Raw genomic sequence first — 20328 nt, 5'->3', positions numbered from 1 at the left:
TCACCCTGAGAAATGGGATCCAATTTGCAATTTTTGTTACTTTACATGAAGTGTATGTACAGCAGCTCCCATTTGAGGGCGTAGATTGTGAATCAAAACCTTGATACTGTTATGGTTCACATGCATGCATGTGGCAGTCTGGATAGTAGTAGGTGGATCATAAACCAATGACTGGTGCCCTAGTTGCCACTGATCAAATGGTCAGGGTCCTGGTCAAAGTAATTTTTGTGAGGTTCCGGCAAATAAGGATGGCCTGCATTTGTGGACAGTCCACAGCACTGATCAGACCTTGTTCTAGTAAAATCAATTTGAATTATCCATTTTCATTGCCATTGACCCAATGGTTAGGATCATCCAATCAAAGTGATATCTGTAAGTCATGGGCAGTCAAACGACTGTCCATATCATACATCTGACTTTGCTACCGTAATCATTTTGCACTGTCCATTTTTGTAGCTTGTTGTTGATTGGCCGGGAATCGAGATCATCCAATAAAAGTATTTTTGAGAGCAGCAGGCAATAAATATAGTGTGGGTGGGCGTATATGATGTATCATGTATGCATTAGATCAATGATCAGACTTTTTCAACTATAATTGTTATGAACTGTCCATTTTCCTAGCCATTGATCAATTTGATTTTTAAGAGAATTGGGAAATCAAATGTTAGTTGCATGATGAACGGTCTAAATGAATGATCAGATCTTTTCCAATGGGATCAATTTGGACGGTTTGTTTGTTTGTGTTTTTTTTTTTTTTTTTTTTTTTTTTTTTGCCATTAATCAATGGGCATGTTGTCCAAACAAAGTAAATGTTGAGGAGTGTACCGGAAAATTAAAGCTGGGTCCAGCAAAATGGTGGACCTTTTATAATATAACCAATATGGATGGTTCATCTTCCTATCTATTGATCAGATTGTTAAGATAATTCAGATCAAAGTGATTTTTGAGAGGGATGGGCGATCAAAGGTTGGACACTGGATGGATGGTCTTGATCAAATGATTAGATCTTTTGTAATATGATTAACTGGGATTTGGTTCATTTCTTTTGCCATCGATTATCGATTGAGCCATCCAATCGAATCAATTAAGGGTGGGGCGAAAAAAACAGAAAAAAAGAAGAAGATTTGATGATCATCATGGGACAAGAAAGTGTAATCAACATGATTATATACTTGTTTTAAATAACAGTGTAAACCTGTCCTCGCCCCACCTACTTACAGAAAATACAAATTGGAATGCCTCTAACCCAAGACCTGTCCCCACATGTCCACCGCTACTGACGGTTGTGATTATTCTTTAACGAGGCCGAGTTGTTTGTAAACAACATGGCACTTCTGCATTATCCACCAAGTTTGCACCGGCTATTGATCAGACCGCACACATTGTAAGTGGCAATGCCCTTGAAATCTCTCAAATTGGAAGAACCTGGCCATCGAATCTTTGGTCTTTCCTCCATTGAACGCCCACAATTAAAAATTTTCTGGGCCCCATCGTAATGTTTATTTGCCATCCAACCTGCTGATAAGGTGACGCGTACCTGGATGAAGGGAATAACAAAAATATCAGCTTCCTGTGGTGGGGGCCACTTGAGATTTGTATCTGCTTCATTTTTGTGGCTCATAAGAACTTTTTAGTGGTCAATGGCCATTATTTCCTGTGGTGTGGTCCACTTGAGATTTGGATCTGCTTCATTTTTTGGAACATGCCCTAATATGAGCTGGAAAAACTGAGGGAGTGGATATATATATATATATATATATATATATATATATATATATATATATATATATATATATATATATATATATATATATAGCATGTACTTCAAGGTGGGCCCAATTGTCAGCTACTGAACTCTTACCCGATCTCACCTAATCCCCATCTTTGGCCATCTCTCCTCTCTTAATTTTCTAAGGAGAGGTTTGACCTTTCGTCTTACAATAAATTTATTTTATTTTCTTTCCATAAATCCTTTCTTGCTAGCATTTCCAAGCTTATAGAACCTTCTAGTTTTTTTGAGGCTCATTGGCGTGATGCTACGGCTACTCAGATCAATGCCCTTGAGCAAAACGATACTTGGATGCTCACTTTGTTGCCACTAAGAAAACACTTCATTGACTGTAATTAAGTTTACAAACTCAAGTTCCATTCTGATTATGTTCTCAAACGATATAAAACCCTTCTCATTGCAAAAGGTTATACTTTGCCGGAACGCCTTGACTATCATGAGATATTTGCTTGCAACCTTTAGACAATGACTGCCTCTCTACCAATTAGATGTCGATAATGCATTCTTACAAGATGACTTGGATAAGGAAGTTTATGTCCCACTTTTAGGTTTTTCCTGACAAGGAGTCTCGTGTTTATTGCACTCACAGGCCACTTTATCAATTCAAACAAGCTTCTTAACAATTATTTGCAAAATTTTCTGTGACTTTACTTTGTGCAGTATACACTTAATTTAAAGCTGATGATTCCCTCTTCACTCGGCATTATGGTTCCAATTTTACTGTAGTATTGTTCGTTGATGATATCATTGTTGCTAACAACAACAGTTCAACAATTGTTGTCTTCAAAGATTTCTTGAACAAACAATTTCATACCAAAGACTTTGGACCACTCATATTTTTGAGAATTAAAGTCACTTGCTGACATCAAGGTTTTTACCTCAACAAGCGAAGTACACCCTCAACATTTTATCTGATATTGATATATTTGGGTATGTCATATTGTCTTTTTATTTTTATTTTTTTAAATTATTAATTTTTAAAATTTGTTTATACACGCACTCACACCCCCCACACACTCACTCCACAGTGGGATTCACCACAATGGGTACTCAAACCCATATAGGGTGTAGGTTAGGTGTAAGTTAGGTAATAGGCTAGACTGGGCACCTAGGGAATGATAAAACCTAGAGTGGGCATTGCTACCTAAGGAAACGTGCACACTCCTAAAGTGGGTCCTACATCAAATCAAAGGCTCAAATATTACAAATGGTACATCTTTTGATCTACCCATCAGATTGCAGCACGAGATGCGGCGTTGGAACCGCGACGACGATGCGGTCGCAATGACACAAGTTTCGGGTCGGATCGGATCGGATCGGGTTTAGAGGACGGAACTTAAAGATGATTGTAAATACAATCTACAGGTTGTGGGTCGCGTGTTAAAACTCTTATGAGTCTACCACAAGGCATGATTAAGAACCCTCCTACTGTCTTACCTGTGGATTAGAATTTCGACAATGAAGATATTTTTTCTAATACCACAGTATACTAGGTTGGTTGGCATCTCATTTATCTCACTGTTTTGGGCTGGATATATTATACTATATTCACTGAGCAAACTACAATGACCACATCAACTTGCAGTCCCTGTGTTCTTCATTTTAAAAAGAAAAAACAGTACCGAGTACAGGAATGCTTTTATCTTCATCTAGTTCTTTATTCGAGGGTTACTATGATTCAAATTGGGCAAGCTGTCCCATGGCACACCGTTCTTTTGTGTTATTGTACCTTATTTGGCAAACCCCACCAACAGTGCTCTCTGATTCACTCCTGTTTGACTTTGATTAGGTCGGATGCTGGATTGACCGGATACTAGGTCACCAAGTATATACCTAATGACCCGACTTTGTGGGGGCTACTATGATGGATGCGTTTTATATGCTGTCTATCTATTTTGCTAGCTCATTTTAAGACATGAGCCCGTAAATAAGATAGATTCAAAAGCTCAAGTAAACCACACCACACTAAACTATGGAGTTAATAACAACCATTTATGAAATCTTTCTAATTTCCACTGTAATGTTTATTTGACATTAAATCTGTTTATAAGGTCAGATGTAAAGGAAAACACAAATATTAGCTTGATTCAAAAGGTGTCTCCTATGAAGTTCTCAACGGAAGATTTTCATCTACTTCAGTTGATATTTGTGTCTTAGATAGCAAAGAAACATCATGGTTGACTTTACGAAAATTTCAACGTTGGATGTCATTATCTCCGCTATTTTTTATGTTGTGATACACTTGAACTTTTGATCTACCTTATTTTTGAGGTCATGCGCTAATATCATCGGGAGAAATGGATGGATGGTGTGGATAAAACACATACATCATGATCGGTCCACGGAACTTTGACGCATCAACAAGGTAGGTTGTGTTATACTCTACTCAATCCCGAGTCCGGTGTTGCGTGTAGCTCACGGTCAGCTAATGCGTAGGCGCTCCAAACATTAGATTAGACGTCCACACCCAGGCTTAAGAAATGATGAGTGCACGGATGCGGATTAGGTACTGGCAACGTCAGTAGCCAATTTGCTGAGGGTGCGTTTGCTCATGGTATTAGATGGGATTAAGTGGGATGGAATTGCATTTGGTCGGTGACAATTCCAAAATGAAAAAGGTTGGAATTAGATTAGATGGAATTGCATTGGGTCGTGTCCCAATTCCACTCAATGTTTGTAAGTTGTGTAGGTCCTATCATGATGTGTGAGCTATATTCACACTATCCACCCATTTTTCGAGATCATTTTAGAGTATGGGCTAAAAAATCAGATAGATCTAAACCTCAAGTGGACCCCACTATAGAAAGCAGAGGGATTGATTACCTACTGCTGAAAACTTTTTTGGGGCCACATAAGTTTTGGATTTGCCTCATTTTACAAAACAAATGAATGGATATAACACGTGTTATTCTCAAATAGTTTCAAATGATGGTGGGTATATCCATCCAATGTACCACCATATTACAAACATAGCATGAAAATAAGATTCCTACCATATCTAATATTTATATTTTTTGAATCCATCCAACCTAATCCTTCGATTGCGTTGTACCCCCTCCGGGACGGTAATCTGTCTGGGCAGGGTTCTGTGGAGCCACCTTGATGTAAGTATTTTATCTATACCGTTAATCAATTTTCTCAAATCATTTTAACTCATGAGCCAAAAAATGAGGTAGTTACAGGGCTTAATTGGACCACAAATTTGGGGTTAAACGTCCACCATTAAAAACTTCTTAGGAATGGGAGAAGTTTTGGATCAAGATGATATTTGTTTTTTCACTTCATCCACGTCTACATGACCTTATGAATATGTTGGATGGTAAACAAACATAACGGTGGCCCTTAGAAAGGTTTCAACAGCGGGTGTCATTATCGCTGCAGTTTCCTTTGGTGTGGTCCATGGAGCTGTGGACCTTCTCCATTTATAAGATTATGATTGAAAATGACATTATAAAAACGAATAATGGGGTGGATAAAACATTTACATCACGGTGGGCCCCACAGATCCGGGCGGGGGTAGGACGCGGGATTGCGTCCTCCCAAACACCCCAGAAGTGACATCACCAATCTCCGTGGACCCACCATGACGTATGTGTTGTATCCATACCGTCCATCCCTTTCCATTCGGTGAGATCGTTTAATGGCATGAACAAAATAAAGAGGTAGATCTAAAGTTCAAGTGGACCCCGCCACAGAAAACAGTGGGGCAGTGACACTCACCGTTGAAAAATTTCTAGGGCCCGAGGTGATGTATTTTTGAGATCCAAGCTATTCATAAGTTAACATAGAGGTAGATGAAGTGAAAAAACAAATATCAGCTTGATCGGAAACTTCTGTTGCCCCTAAGAAGTTTTGAACGGTGGATGTCACTGTCCCTACTGTTTTCTATGGTGGGATCCACTTAAGCTTTGGATCTGCCTCATTCTTTGGCTCGTTCCCTAAAATGATCTCTTCAAATAGATGGACGGTGTAGATATCACGCATACATCATGTTAGGGCCCACAGAGCTTGGTGACGTCACTTCAGTGGCGATTTGGCTACTGACATTGTCAGTATCTAGTCCGCCTGCTGAGTGCACACGCATTCCGCATGGTATAATGGAAAGGAGTGCGAGATCCAAGCCGTTCATCAGGCGATCCCCCCAGTGTGGATGCCGCTTCCAGAGAGATGTGTCCACCTAATAATCAGGCGGGCGACATGCGTGCATATGAAAACCAATGGTTAACAGAATCTGACAAGAAGAAGAAAATCGTCAGGTGGGACCTAATCATCGGATGACCGCCTCAGCCTGATTTTTAGACATTGGATCAACAGGCAAAGGTTAACTTATGAATGGCTACACTACGCGCAAGTTTTTTTTTTTTTTCTTCTTCTTTTTTTTACACATGTGCTGTGTATTCGTTTTTCAACGAGCACTCCTTGTCTAAAAAGAAAACGAAAAAATCAGACTGATGGGTAGTGCAATGCCTCTTCCACGCGGGCGCGACTTCGGTGGATCCGGAGTGGGTGGGATTTCCGTCTTTGAGCCCATCCATATGTATGTTCCTTAAATCCACACCGTCCAGCTGTTTTGAAAAATAATTTTAAGGTACTTTTTCAGAAAAAAGAAGTAGATCCAAATCTTAGGTGAACCAGGGAACCAGAAACAATGGTAACAGAGCCACCATTATAAACTTCTTGTGGGCCACAAAAGTTTTGGATCAAGTTTGCTGCGTGGTTTTGTTTTCGACTTTACATTTGCCGGCGTGCTAGCATAGAAATTGCATATCAATTCAAGCCGCACAACTATGACCTAAGCACCATGATAGTTAGACATGTAGTGTATGATTGAGATTTGATGAGATTGGTGGCTTATTTAACCACTCACTCAAAGTGTAAACATAATCATGTGATATTCAGAGGGTGGGGTTCGTTCTTTGATGATAGGTCGCACCTTTTGCCTTCCGTACGATAGGACCTTTCGATACAGATAAAGTGAAATGAAAAAAGAATTCTTACCATCCATCGTGAAAAACAATTGCAAAACACCTTTTCGAGTGAAGAATCGAATCTAGCGTGCGAGCGTAAACTCAAATTATAGCTAAAAATTACCAGCCACTTGATTAACCCTACGGATTAAACTACAGAATGTAAACAACATGCTGAAAGTAAAAAAATTACACTAAGAAATATAATTTGCTTGACAAGAAAAGTAAAGGATTAACTATGGAATGAAAATTGACTGATAGTTGAAAGATAGATTTAGTTTGTTTGGGTTGGTATGAGATGGATTTTCTTGCTGAATTCCTCTACTATTTATAATATTGATATGACATTCTAGATCCTTCTCACGTTCTGACGATTGTTATAACCGTTCACCATTACTTGACTTCTTTTGTTTCTTCCTTTGCCATCTGTCCTATAATCATTTCTTCACGATTGCTTTTTCATTGGCTGCTTAGACATTGACATGACATTGTTTGATACGTTCCAACTGTTGTTTACCAAGAAATTTTTTCAAATCTCACTTTTGTATAAAGCACTCATAATATACTCTAATTGGCTCTTAAGAGGAATGACGATAACGGGTATGAACAAAGTTGATATTTACGTGGTCTCTTCATTCAGATCTTTTTGACCTTATCAATGGGTTGGATGGCAAATAAACTTTTGGGTGGCCCACATGAACTTTTTAATGGTGGGGATTTAATAACAAATGTTTCCTATGGTGTAGTCATATAAGATTTGGATTAACTTTATTTTTGGAATTATGCCCCAAAATAACTTTCGAAATGGATAAGCATTGTGGATTTAAGACACATATCACATTGAGCCTCACATTTGGGGATCTACTAAAATCCCACCCCCTTCTCTCGGAAGGGGAAATTAATTTAAGGAATACTTAATTATGATGTAACAAAGGTTTTAACCTTAGTATTTGAAGCTATTATTTATTTAGTTCTTTGGATACTTTTTGAATTTTTGAGGAGGAAAAGCTCCTCTGCCACCTATCCCTTTATACGGCAGTAGTTTTTCATAAAAGTCAAGAGGGCCTTTTGAGAATGACAGTATGTACCTACTAAATTAATAATTGGGGTCACCCCTTGACCGATTTGATCTGTTCACATTAATCGAATAGCCGTGAATCACAATAAAATCATTAATTTTTTTTTTTTTTTGGAGATGTCTGTGGCCCACAATTGTATTAATATTGTGAGTTAATTCTAAATTATTTCCTCCAATGTGGTCTATCTGTGATGAGTTTTGCCTTTAAACTTAGACAAATGGCATGAAACTAAAACCCCTTTCATGTGGATGACTTGTATCTGTTATAAGATGATCCAATAGTCTCCATATAAGATGTGAGATGGGTTATGGGTCCCTTGCATTGGAAGCTAATTTAGCCCTTTTTTTTCTCTTTCTTTTTCATTTTTTTTTTTCACGAGAGGGGACCAGTTGGCCGTTAAGACTATTGCAACATATGTGGGACCCACTTTAGAACCTTCCGACATCATTCCCTCCATTATGGCAAGCTTCTAAGTGTTTTTTATTAAAGATTTCTAGCCGCACTATCTGACATATCAGCTATGACAACTAAAGGTAGGCTTAGGTTAAGATAACAATAGCTTTTATATGTTGTATGTATATATATATATATATATATATATATATACACACACACACACACACACACACACACACACACACACACACACACACATATATTTTGTTGGTATGTATCAATGATTGGAGTTTGTGAAAGGGAGGAGGGTATGGTGGTTACTTTTTTTAATTATTATTATTATTATTTTTTTATAGGTATGAATGGTTTGAGTTTGTAAAAGGGATAAAATGGAAGAATGTTGTAATTGATGAATTTTGAAATGAAAGAATGTTATAATGAATGAATCTGATATATGTTGAAATGGATGAAAACGATCATAACTTGCTCGTTACATGTCCGATTTGGATGATCTTATACTCATTGGAAATGTAATTTGATGAAAATTTAAATGAATTTGAAATCACCTCATTTAGATACCATTTGATTGCCCAAAAGTGGGTCTAAAGTTACTATAGATCTCCAATACTTATTGTAAATCGCCGGTCTTACAAAAACGGTCATAGCTCCATCGTTACATGTTCGATATGGGTGATCCTGTACTTGTTGGAAACGTAATTTGATAAGTTTTCAAATGAATTTGAAATTACCTTATTTGGATACCATTTGATTGCCCAAAAGTGAGCCGAAGATTATTATGGATCACCGATACTCACAATGAATCGCTAAAATTCACTATGGGTTGTCAGTCCCACGAAAATGGTCATAACTCTCTCGTTACATGTCTGATTTGAATGATATTGTACTTGTTGGAAAGATAATTTAATGAGATTTCAAATGAATTACCTTATTTGGGCACTGTTTGATTATCCAAAAGTAAGCCCAAAGTTATAGTAGATTTGTCATGCACAAAAAGTTTTTAATGGTCATTCACCACCTTTTTAATTGGTGTAGTCCACTGGAGATTTTAATTTACTTACATTTTGGGGTAAAGTTCTAAAATGATTTGAAAAACAGCCCCGTGCACTACTTGCACAGGCAATCCACTCCCCTTTATATGGGGGAAAGATTATGCATTTGTTAGTGTTACATGCCATTTTATTGGTCGCGGATTGGGTGAGCTAGAGGCGAGACCCCAGATTCATGTAAGATTGTGCGACCCTTACCGTGGGGCCTACCTTAGATGTATGAATTTTGTATTCATGCTATCCATCACTTTAGGGCATTTTTCTGAATCATTTTAAGGCAATTTTCCAAATATTCATTTTTCTATATTATTTCAGGGCATTATTTAAAAAATGAAGTAGATCCAATTATCAAGTGGACTATACCATAGGAAATAGTGGTGATTGACCATTAATATGCCATAAAAGTTTATGATCAAGTTGATATTTATTTATTTTTCCCTATCTAGGCTCATGTGACCTTATCAACAAATTGGATGGCAAATAAACACTACAAAAATATTAAGGTGTGCCCTAATAATTTTTTAATGCCCGCCAAATAAACACTACAGAAACATTAAGGTGTGCCCTAATAATTTTTTAATGGTAGGGCATTCAATCACCATTGTTTCCTGTGGTATGGTCTATATGATAATTGGATCTGTTTCATTTTTTAGATAATACCCTAAAATGATTAAGAAATACAGATGGATGATATAAATACAAATACATACATCAAGGTGGGCCCCACAATAAGGGGGGCACCATCTTAGGTGAGGATAGGGTCTCACCTAATCCGCTTCCCATTCTATTTAATTTGGAGAGTTGATCAATTGTGGCCATGGGCCTACTTGGATGATGTGTTGTATATTCATGCTTTCCATCCATTTTTTCAACCCATTTTAGAATGTGGTCCAAAAAATTAAATCCAGATCTCATATGGACAACACCACAAAAACAGTGGTGATTGAACACTACCATTAAAAATATTGGTGATTGAACGCTACCATTAAAAACGTCCCAATGCCTGTTGTAATGTTTTCTTAATGTTTATTTGCCATCCGACCTGTTGATAAGGTCAAGACGACCTGAATGAATGATGGGATAAGACGAAAATCAGCTTGATCCAGAACTTTTATGGCCCACAAAAAGCTTTTAATGGTTAAACATCACTTTTGTGGTACACTTGAGATTTGGATTTGCTTAAATAAATTTTCATGTCGAAGTTTTAAATTGTAACACCCCGAATTTTTGCCAACTTGGAGTTAGGCGTTCTTAGGCAATGGGTCGATCTTGACACTTTATTAACTTTTCAGAACTCAATCCTAAAGTCTCAAATCCCCTTTTTAACCCATTTCCTTCAAAATCTCACCTTTCAAGACCCTATTCTTTAAAATTTTCTAAGTACTTTCATATTAGACACTAATTTTAAAGTTTAAATAATAAAGAACAATAATGAAATTAAATTTATTATAAATAGTGAATAAATAAATAAAATGGGTTTTTGACCATTAACCTTTTGGAATCTCATGAAATAACTAGGCTATTTGGATAGATCAGCTTCTCCGACCCCAAAATCATATGTTGCATGTCAAATAACTCATTTCGGTTTGCAAAATACATACGTTCCAAATATCGGGTGGCGAAACCACCACCAGATAGGATAGCGAGTCAGCGATGGTATCGCCGTGACGGCGAGGCCTTGCCATCCAGCGGGCCGAGCGGGCCACAGCGGGCTGGGCGGTCCGTTTCCTGCTGTTTTCTGTAGTTTTTTCGTCCGACTTCAAAAAGTCATATCTCCCTCGTTATAACTCTGATTTAGGTGATTCAAATGTCAGATTGAAAGTTAATAAGTCTAGTTTTATATAAAAATAAGTAAAAAATATAATAAATTTTTTTTTATAGTTAAATATAGGTCATTGTGACAACTATCCGAAAATCATTAGTTTGGACAGCTGCTGCTTTTAGAATTTTTAGAATTTTTCTATGATACAAAATCTAATGAAATTTGGTAGAGATGAACTAGACTTGATGACTAACTACTAAAAAAATAATTAAAATAATATACTAATTAAAAGTTCCAAAAAGGGTTATAGAACTACCTTAGGACCATATTCTGTTGTAATTAGGGCATAATTTAGTTAAGTACTAAACTGAATACTCAGTAGAATTAGCTTGAACTACTTTAAATACGAACTACAATATCCAAAATGAATAGAACCGCTAATGCTACGTTACCTAGAAACCTAAGATCAATCTCTAAACCCAGTTGCTCTCGGGAGCACATTGAAACTCCGTATCGGATTTGAACCGCGCGTCAAAAGTCCGATGACGGCGAAATTATACGGTTATGATCGCCTTGCTGGGCTTGACAACTATCTCAAAAATCGAGTAATTATATTATCCAGAAATGCACAACTTGAGCTCGGAGCGAAGTGTGTGAGAAATGCGAATACCTTTAGAAAGTGAACTGGAACTTAAGTAAATTGAGTCATTCACTTGCGGGCCAAATCTAAGGATTCAGACTGTCAGATTTTGACCCAATTACACCCTCAGATCAGAAAAAATTTTCAACACATGTTAGGATACTTGTGGCCCTGATCGAGTGACAATGACCATTGAACTAAAACTGGCCCTCCGCGGTCGATTTGTAAATCTGATCAGACTGAAAACTTAACCTGGTATAGATCCATCATCAGGAGACTTACTCCTGACCGTATGCAGAAAAAGAGCTTCCATATGTGCTTCGTTAGACTGAAACGGCCACCGTTTGGCTATAACCTAAGTATATTATGGCCCTAGGGCCATTACCATCAGTTCTGGGCTTATATAAGGGCCTTAAACCCATATCTCTCTCTCCCATACGAATTTCTCCAAACCCTATGTGGGAGAAGAGACAAAAGGAGAGGAAAAAGTGGAGATTGAAGGGAAATCCTTGGAGTTTGCTGCTGTCCTTCTGTTCTGCTGCTCCACGCCTCGATTCACCCTTCCACGTCACTACACCATCGATTTCAGCTATATTTTTGGGTAAGAAATCCTAACCTTAAACTGATATAGATATCCAAATAGAGTAGTGATAGGCGAAATAACTAACTTATTTCAAGAATCAGGTAGCCGTTGTGTCGTAGACAGTGACGTAGTGATCGAATCGCGTCCAAATCAGGTATACCGAAGAAAGGTGCAGACTATAAACGTTTATGTTATGATTTTTAAGGCTTTCAATATTAGTTAATGATTTATAATTGACTTCATTGCTATCACATATGCTTAGATGCAATGTTTTCCACATATTACATATATATATATATATATATATATATATATATATATATATATATATATATATATATATGAACTATGTTGAAATTAATGCATTCCATGTGTTTGTTGAAATGTTCGAATGAAAGTGAAACCTTGGTTTATGCTTACCATGACTATTAACCTATAATACATGATTGTTGTGTGTACGACAACTCCTTCGTGAAAGGATTTGCCGTAATATATACTATAACTAATTTAGTTTATGTATAATACAAAATACATTCCATGTGTTTGTTGAAATGTTTGAATGAACATGGAATTATGATTTGTGCTTGCCATGATTTTTTAGTTGAGAATACATGATCGTTGTACGCATGACAACTCCCTTATGAAAGGATTTGCTATAATATACGTTATAACTGATATATTATATGAATGTTGGTATGTGTAGTCTAAGTGTTTGATAAAATGCCTGAATGAGAAAATGCTTGTTGAACTGTATTTAATGAGGGTGTTGAGATAGGATTTTCAATCCCCTTATCTATAGTTATAGCTTTCTTTATGTAACCTATCCTACTACTGTGTGATTTAGGGATGAAATGCCTGTGTATTATAGCATGTGTACTATTTGTTTGTCGAAATGCTCAATTGAGATTTATATTTTAGATTGGTTGTCACATGCCGTCTTTGACTATCATATGTAAATACTATTGTTTGGAGTGTGATTGGGGCTACGATATAGTCCAGGCAATCGGTAATGGTTTACAATTGGTGGCCGAACTGTTTTAGCCACGACAGATACGTTCGATGAATCCGAGTCGTATGGTGATTATCGACAATTGTTAGGCCACGAGGAGTGCATATGCGCTCCATATCGATTAATTCAACGTATGCTCGTACCAGTTGAGCTTGTCAAGTAACCCGATTGGCCCAATGTATGTTCACCATGTATGAACACTACTGCTTGAATCTAAGGTACCAAACTTACCAGTGAAAAAGCCCGTTTAACCTTGGTAGCTTGATCCGCTACGACTCATGAGCCGGGTATGGTGGTATGGGATACCGTGTTCGAGCTGTCGGCCTACGCTAGGGCGACGAGCCTCCCCATAGTGACCAGTGAGTAACCCAAACTCATGAGCCGAATACGGCAGTATCAGACACTGTATTCGAGTTGTCGGCCTACGATCAGGCGACGAGCCCGTAGTGACCTCGAGTATACTCTAGGACTACGATCAGGAGACGAGCCTTTGCATAGTTACTTCGAGTATAAAAGAGGCCCGCCCCGGCACAGCCTGGCTGTGGTCCCTAGTCGGGTTGGTGACGAGCCTTCGAAAATAGACTGCCAGTTGGTAGGGCATTAGTAGTATGACCTCGAGTATGAAGTAAGTCTACGCTGACTGAATTGATAACATGTTAACCTTTGCGTTATAGTTCCACTGAATTAGCTACTCATTCCCACCTGAGACGGTGTTTTTAAAACATCACCTAGACTCTGGTTTAAATGCAGGTAATGGTGGAGTCTATGCAGCTATAATGGACTTCATGGATGAGGAGGAAGAATTCTCCTACGTTCAGCTCTCAGGTGGGTCTACGTAGACCTCGTGCTGATTTGACAGGATTACAGGGCTTTACGGATTAGTTGGACATTTATATTTTGGTATTTTGTATAATTTAACATAAAACATGTATATATTCAGCCCTGTTACATATTCATACTCGGGGGATTTAAAACCACTTATATACTTTATATACCTATCACAGTCTTCCGCTTGCTTAATTTAGTTATCCCTGGAGTATGATATGCTGTTTTAGTATAATCCCACCCTTGTTTGAATGCACTCATAACAATCATCATAATCTATGTTGCATAAGTGATGCGTTGGAACTCGGGAGTTGAGCTTTGCTCGACCTTCGATTTTCAGGGCGTTACAAAAATAATATGGAAAAATGGATGGGTGGCTTGAAAATACAACGCATTCATCAAGGTAGGCGCCACATGGTCAACGTAACAGCTAAGCTTCTTTTTACAGGAAATGCCAAAGGTACCTTTCAAACACGTGAGAGTGGGTATTACCCTTACCATGGGGCTCACCTTGAAGATGTGTTATATATCCAGGCCATCCATCCATCTTTCAAGCCCATTTTAGAAGGTGGTCCCAAAAATTAAGCAGATCCAAATCTAAGGTGAACCATACCACAGGAAACAATGGTGATTAAATGCCAGCCATTAAAAACTACCTAAGGCCTATTGTAAGCAGCTCATAATTTTATTTTCCTTCCAACTTCTTGAAAAGATCATCCGGACCTAAAAATAAAAATATCAGTTTGATCCAAAACTTGTGTGGCTTAAAAGATTTTTTTAATAATTTTTTATTATTAAATTTTCAATAGTGAGGTCCACAGGATATCTAGATTTACATAAGTTTTAAGATAACGTCTCGTAGAAAAGAACGAGCAGCATAGACATACAATGTATTCTTCGGGTGTTCCTTGGGTAACACCTACCTGGGTAACACCTAATCCACTCCCAAACATACTTACATTGGTTTCAATTTTAACAGAGACGTGCTGGCCAATCAAATCTGGCCTATGTAAGGTAACTATAGTTTCTACCTGCCTTCAATTTAATTTTGTGAGGACAAGGGAAAGGTGAATTTACTAATGTCAGTACACGAATGGCCCGCCGGCCTAAGTTGGTTGGGCCACATGTCATTTTTAGATGTAGCCATGTAAACCTTGTTGGGCAGTATTCGGATAAACCTGTTACATGTGGACTAGACCAATCAAATCTTGCCAACGATAAACCACCGATTTCAGTCTCTCATTCACCTTGCCACAGGTGTTCCCTTCATCTCTTGTTGATAAAATAAATAGTAAGTTATTTAAAATAATTAAGTTATTTATGCTTCTAATAACTTATCTTAATTTTTACTTATTAAATTAAAATAATTAAATAATTTTAAGTAAAAAAATTACTTATAATTTATCATAAATTTAACTTATTTATTTTAAATAAGTTACTTATCTACTATTGTAAGTAGTAAAAATAATTCATTTGATAGTATCCAAACAAGCCCTAAATTTATCCATCATTTGAGCCAGTCCAGTCTAAGAGGTGTGCCAAAAAGTATTACCGATTCAAAACTCAAAGTGGGCCACACCATAGGCAACAGTGGGAATAAAGAAATCCATTGTTGAAATCGTCATGGCCCACGTGATGTTTAAATGACATCTAACCCATTTATCCAAAAGCTTCGTGGGTTAAATGAAGGTTTGAAGGCAGGCGGCAGTATGGTCTACTTAAGCTGAATTTTAGGGGTCAAGTAAACATGATTTGTCTTAAACGTTGTAGAGAGTGGATTTCACACAAACCTTCCTATGGACCCACATGAATTTACGTTGCGAACATGTCCGACATTACTCCGTCGCTGCTATTGCACATTAGATTTCATTTTGCCTCTGTCGCTGCTCAAGATCGAGTGTGTGTGGTTGTTCACTGGGGCTTATATGCTAAGTAGTCCAATGATCCGAACTATTAACGTTGTGGAACCTATCCTATAAGGGCCACAGTAAGAAAGTAACACTGGGGAGATGATTTTGATTTAGTTCTCTATAGATGGATTTAAATCATGAAAAGAAATATCCATGTAATGCATTCAACTCCAAAGACGAAAGGTTATGATTATCAATTTGTTCATCCTCATTATCATCATTCCTTGTAATAACTATTTAAAGGTAGTTATGCGTGATATGTACAGATTCGCATGGTGTATTTGAAGATTTGCAGATACGTACAGAGTAGATTTTTCGATAAATGTAGCTGGAGCATAGTAGATGATGTCACGCCCCGAAATTCAAGTACAGATTATACACCCTTAGACTCGAGTTTCGAGTCATAACTCGTACACAAAGTGTACTAACTTTATTCCATTATACGATTATTCATCTACCTACTATCTCTACTGTAGATCTAAGTTCCATCCATACTCAGCAATATCTCATAAATATGAAATGATCATCCATTCCAATAATCAATTATGAGCATAGTTAAGGATCCTTCCATTCGGAATCTTATGAATGAAATAAATATGTCCAATAACTTAAAATAATTAATTAACAATTTAAGAAAATTAAATATAATTAAAGTAAAAATATCATAACTAGTTTAAGGCAGCAACTTCTTCCTCTGTCAAGTAAGGCCACATGTCCATTAAGTCTTTTTCCGACTCGATTATGTATTCCTGTTTTTGAGCCACCGGCTCACCCTCATTCACATCTGTATAGTTTTTCCATCAATAAAAAGGGTAAGCTCGGCAGGCCTAGTGAGAATTCCCGACATGGTTCTTTACATCAAATTATAATATAATGTTAATAATCATATATAATAAAATTAAAAAAATGTAAATGCAATACATCAATGCATCAAGTGGGAATCCGTTCACTTGCTTGAGTTGGAAACTCGTCAAGCCGTATCTGCCCTTTGGCAGGCTTCTACCATCTAGTAGGCATAAGCAAGACTCACATCTACTCCTTGAGTAGGCTTCCACTAGTATAGTAGGATTCTGGTAACAATTCTATCAGGATACCATCCAGGGAGGTTCTCCAGAAATTTCACATGTGTTGTGGATGTAATTGATAGATACACCAAGTAATCATGAATTATGTATTGTATAAATTATGTCGATTATCACATTTGAATCAACGTAGTCTAATACATTAATTAAATCATGTCATTATTATTACGTTTCAGAAATCACACAACCATTTAAATCAACTAAGAGTATATGACAATTAAATCAGGGTAATAATATAACATATTAAACAATCCATCAATTTTAACTTAATGGATGAGAAACACATCGGGATCACTCACCTTGATGCGGTGGAAATGATTCCATGAATCAACGGTCTGAATTGAATTAGGACTTTCTAAAATCATATAAATAAGAATTATATTTAATCTAACAATTACACATAATGAATAAAATATATGATTCATTATCTATCATTTCTTCAGATTGATGTTATCCATCTAATAGTTCGATCGGTATAGAATATAAGATTTTAATTTATTTTAAATCTTAAGGAACTAATGAATAATGATGATTTAATCACACATATCAGATTATGTCATATAATTCTCTGTGCCAAGTTCTATCTTGCGCAGAGAATTACTCTTCTTTTGTTTATTCAATTTCGTTAGATTAAGGAAGAAAACTGGTATATTTATGATCAGTATAGTCCATTAAGGTGTTGAATTGGTCTAATTCTTAAAAATATTACATAATTAAGTCTTATAATACCCATGAACAATACAGATCATACTGATCGTTGTCTATCATGAAAAAATCTCACATTTTACACATTAGCCTTAAAGTCAAGCGCATACCTTAAAATCTCACATTATATACATTAGCGTTAAAGCTATGCGCATACATTTTCACATGAATGAATTAAATCTACACAATGGATATTTGAGATTGATCCAATCCATCCAATGTGTAGATCATGTCAAATTAACTATTGCATAAATAAAATAAAGAAAAAAAATACTAACCTGAATAAGTAAATTCCCAAATCTCCTTTCCCACTTTTTCTTTCGTATTTTTTTAACGAGTTTTTCTTTGGTTCTTTTAGTTTTGATAGAACTATCGCTCTCTTCTGTTTGGTTCTTTTACTTTTGATAGAACTATTGCTCTCTTACGTTCTCCTTTTAAGAAAGAAGGTTCATTGGAAAACTATGAGATACGAGAAAAAATTTATATAATGAGAGATAAAAGGAAGGATAATGAGATCGGTGGATCTCTTTTCCACCCAAAATTTAAAACTTAAAATTTTAAAATTAAATTTTTATTAATAAAAATTGAGAGCGTTACAGATGATGCCGTGTATTGCTTAAGTGGCTAATGAGAAACAATCGTGTGCGAACGGTTATAGGACATGTGGCGATATGAGAAGTGTAATGCCCCGTCTAAAAAGGAACAGTGTCCTTACGTGCTCATGTGCGAGCCGACGCAGGACCGAATGATTCGGTTGCACGTGTAAGCCTATTACTGATAAATTAAATTCAAATTTAGCTGTTGATACGATTAAATCTAATCGTGTCCAGGACAAGCACAGGCCGTAGAGCCAGATGACTAAATTACACTTGGCGACTACCCATACGGGCCGTGTATCACCGGAGGAAGGACAAAAAAAATTCTAAAATTTTAGTAAGCCAAGGGTCTTGCTGGGCTGTTGGTCCCATGCAGATGTTAGGCTCAGACGATGCCCCGGGATGGACGAATTGCATCGTCCAGCTGTCACTTGAAAGCTGCGAGTTGCCAGGCCTAAAGAAGAAAATTCTGAAATTTGAATCAATTGGCCCCGTTTCTTGAGACAACAAATTCAGGCATTTCAGCTGTCGGATCTCTTTTAAATTCACATTGAAGGTTAGAAATAATTCTCTGCCCTTTCCCACAAAACCTAATTATTGATCGTGGAACGGTGACCATTGATCGCATATCGGGCCATTGTAGAAAAACTCAACATCTGTTGGCGATCAAACTTTGCCCAACCCTTCATCGGGCCATGGGGCATGTGATCCATGAATTGGATGGGCCAGGGGTCGAGCAGCCCCAATAACCTAAAAAGGGCCCCACAGGGCCATTGGGGGAATTACATAAAACGTTAGGGTCAGTTGCAATAAATCTGGATATATAAAAGTCCAGCCTTCTCTCTCTTAATCCCATTACTTCAGCAGCTGAGAGAGAGAAAGAGAGAGGGAGAGAGAGAGAATATGTACTGGCCATTACCTTTAGGTGACCGATTATCGCGCTTAGAGTAGGTTTAATTAATATGATTGGTGAATCGTTAGTGCATGTGGCTGGATAATCATTTGGACTACATAAATAGGATAATGCACTATAAATTGTTAAAATTATGGGAAGAGGCTTGGCCCTAATACCCCAAATACGTGACTTATGCATTTGCATGCTCACGTAGGTTACAAGTATTTAATTTTCCCCAAATTGCTGCTGGTTGGTTGTGAATTCCTGTTTAGGTGTTAATCATGCTTAGAATGAAGTTATGGAATGCTCAAAATTGCTGATTGGTTGTTGCTTCCTCGATTTATGATTAATTATGTTTGGGTAAAGGCATGAAATGTTGTGGAATGGTTGACTAGTTGTGTTACTTGCCCTGATTACCGATTTATGGATGAATTGCGTGATTCATGGTGGCCCATGAAAGATTAATTACGGTGTATTACTATATTATTATCCATGAGATTGTATAGGCTGGAATATGACATGCATGAACTATAAATTTAGGTGGAAATTAATATATTGCTGTCCATGCAATGATTATACTAAAAATGGTGTCTGTCATGTGTGAATTGTGTCCGATGATGACCCTACTTGTAGTGGGTTGACACTTATTCTACTATGGATCGGCCAACTACCTAGAATTACTTGGGCGGTCTTTGTTGGACCTGTCCGTAAGAGAATCTAGCCCGAGTAGATAAACTGTATGTCGTTGGCCATAGTTGGACTACATGAGACAGTGTTCTTAGGCCAATTAAATATGGTTCAGTCTGTTGGGGCATATTAATCTTAAAGTCGGCCATCCTTATATGTTAACCATATTTGATCATGTATATATGAACCCAAAATACCCTGAGGCTATTGCGCCCACTATTAATTGTAATTTACAGCCCACAAGACTCATGAGCCAGGGATGGTGGTGTGAGACACTATGCCTATGCTATCAGCCTACGTTGGGGTGACGAGCCTCCCCGTAGTGTCCAGTGAGCA

The sequence above is a fragment of the Magnolia sinica genome, chromosome 3, assembly GCF_029962835.1.
Source record: "Magnolia sinica isolate HGM2019 chromosome 3, MsV1, whole genome shotgun sequence".
Classification (NCBI taxonomy): domain Eukaryota; kingdom Viridiplantae; phylum Streptophyta; class Magnoliopsida; order Magnoliales; family Magnoliaceae; genus Magnolia; species Magnolia sinica.
Note: the sequence above shows the minus strand (reverse complement) of the source record.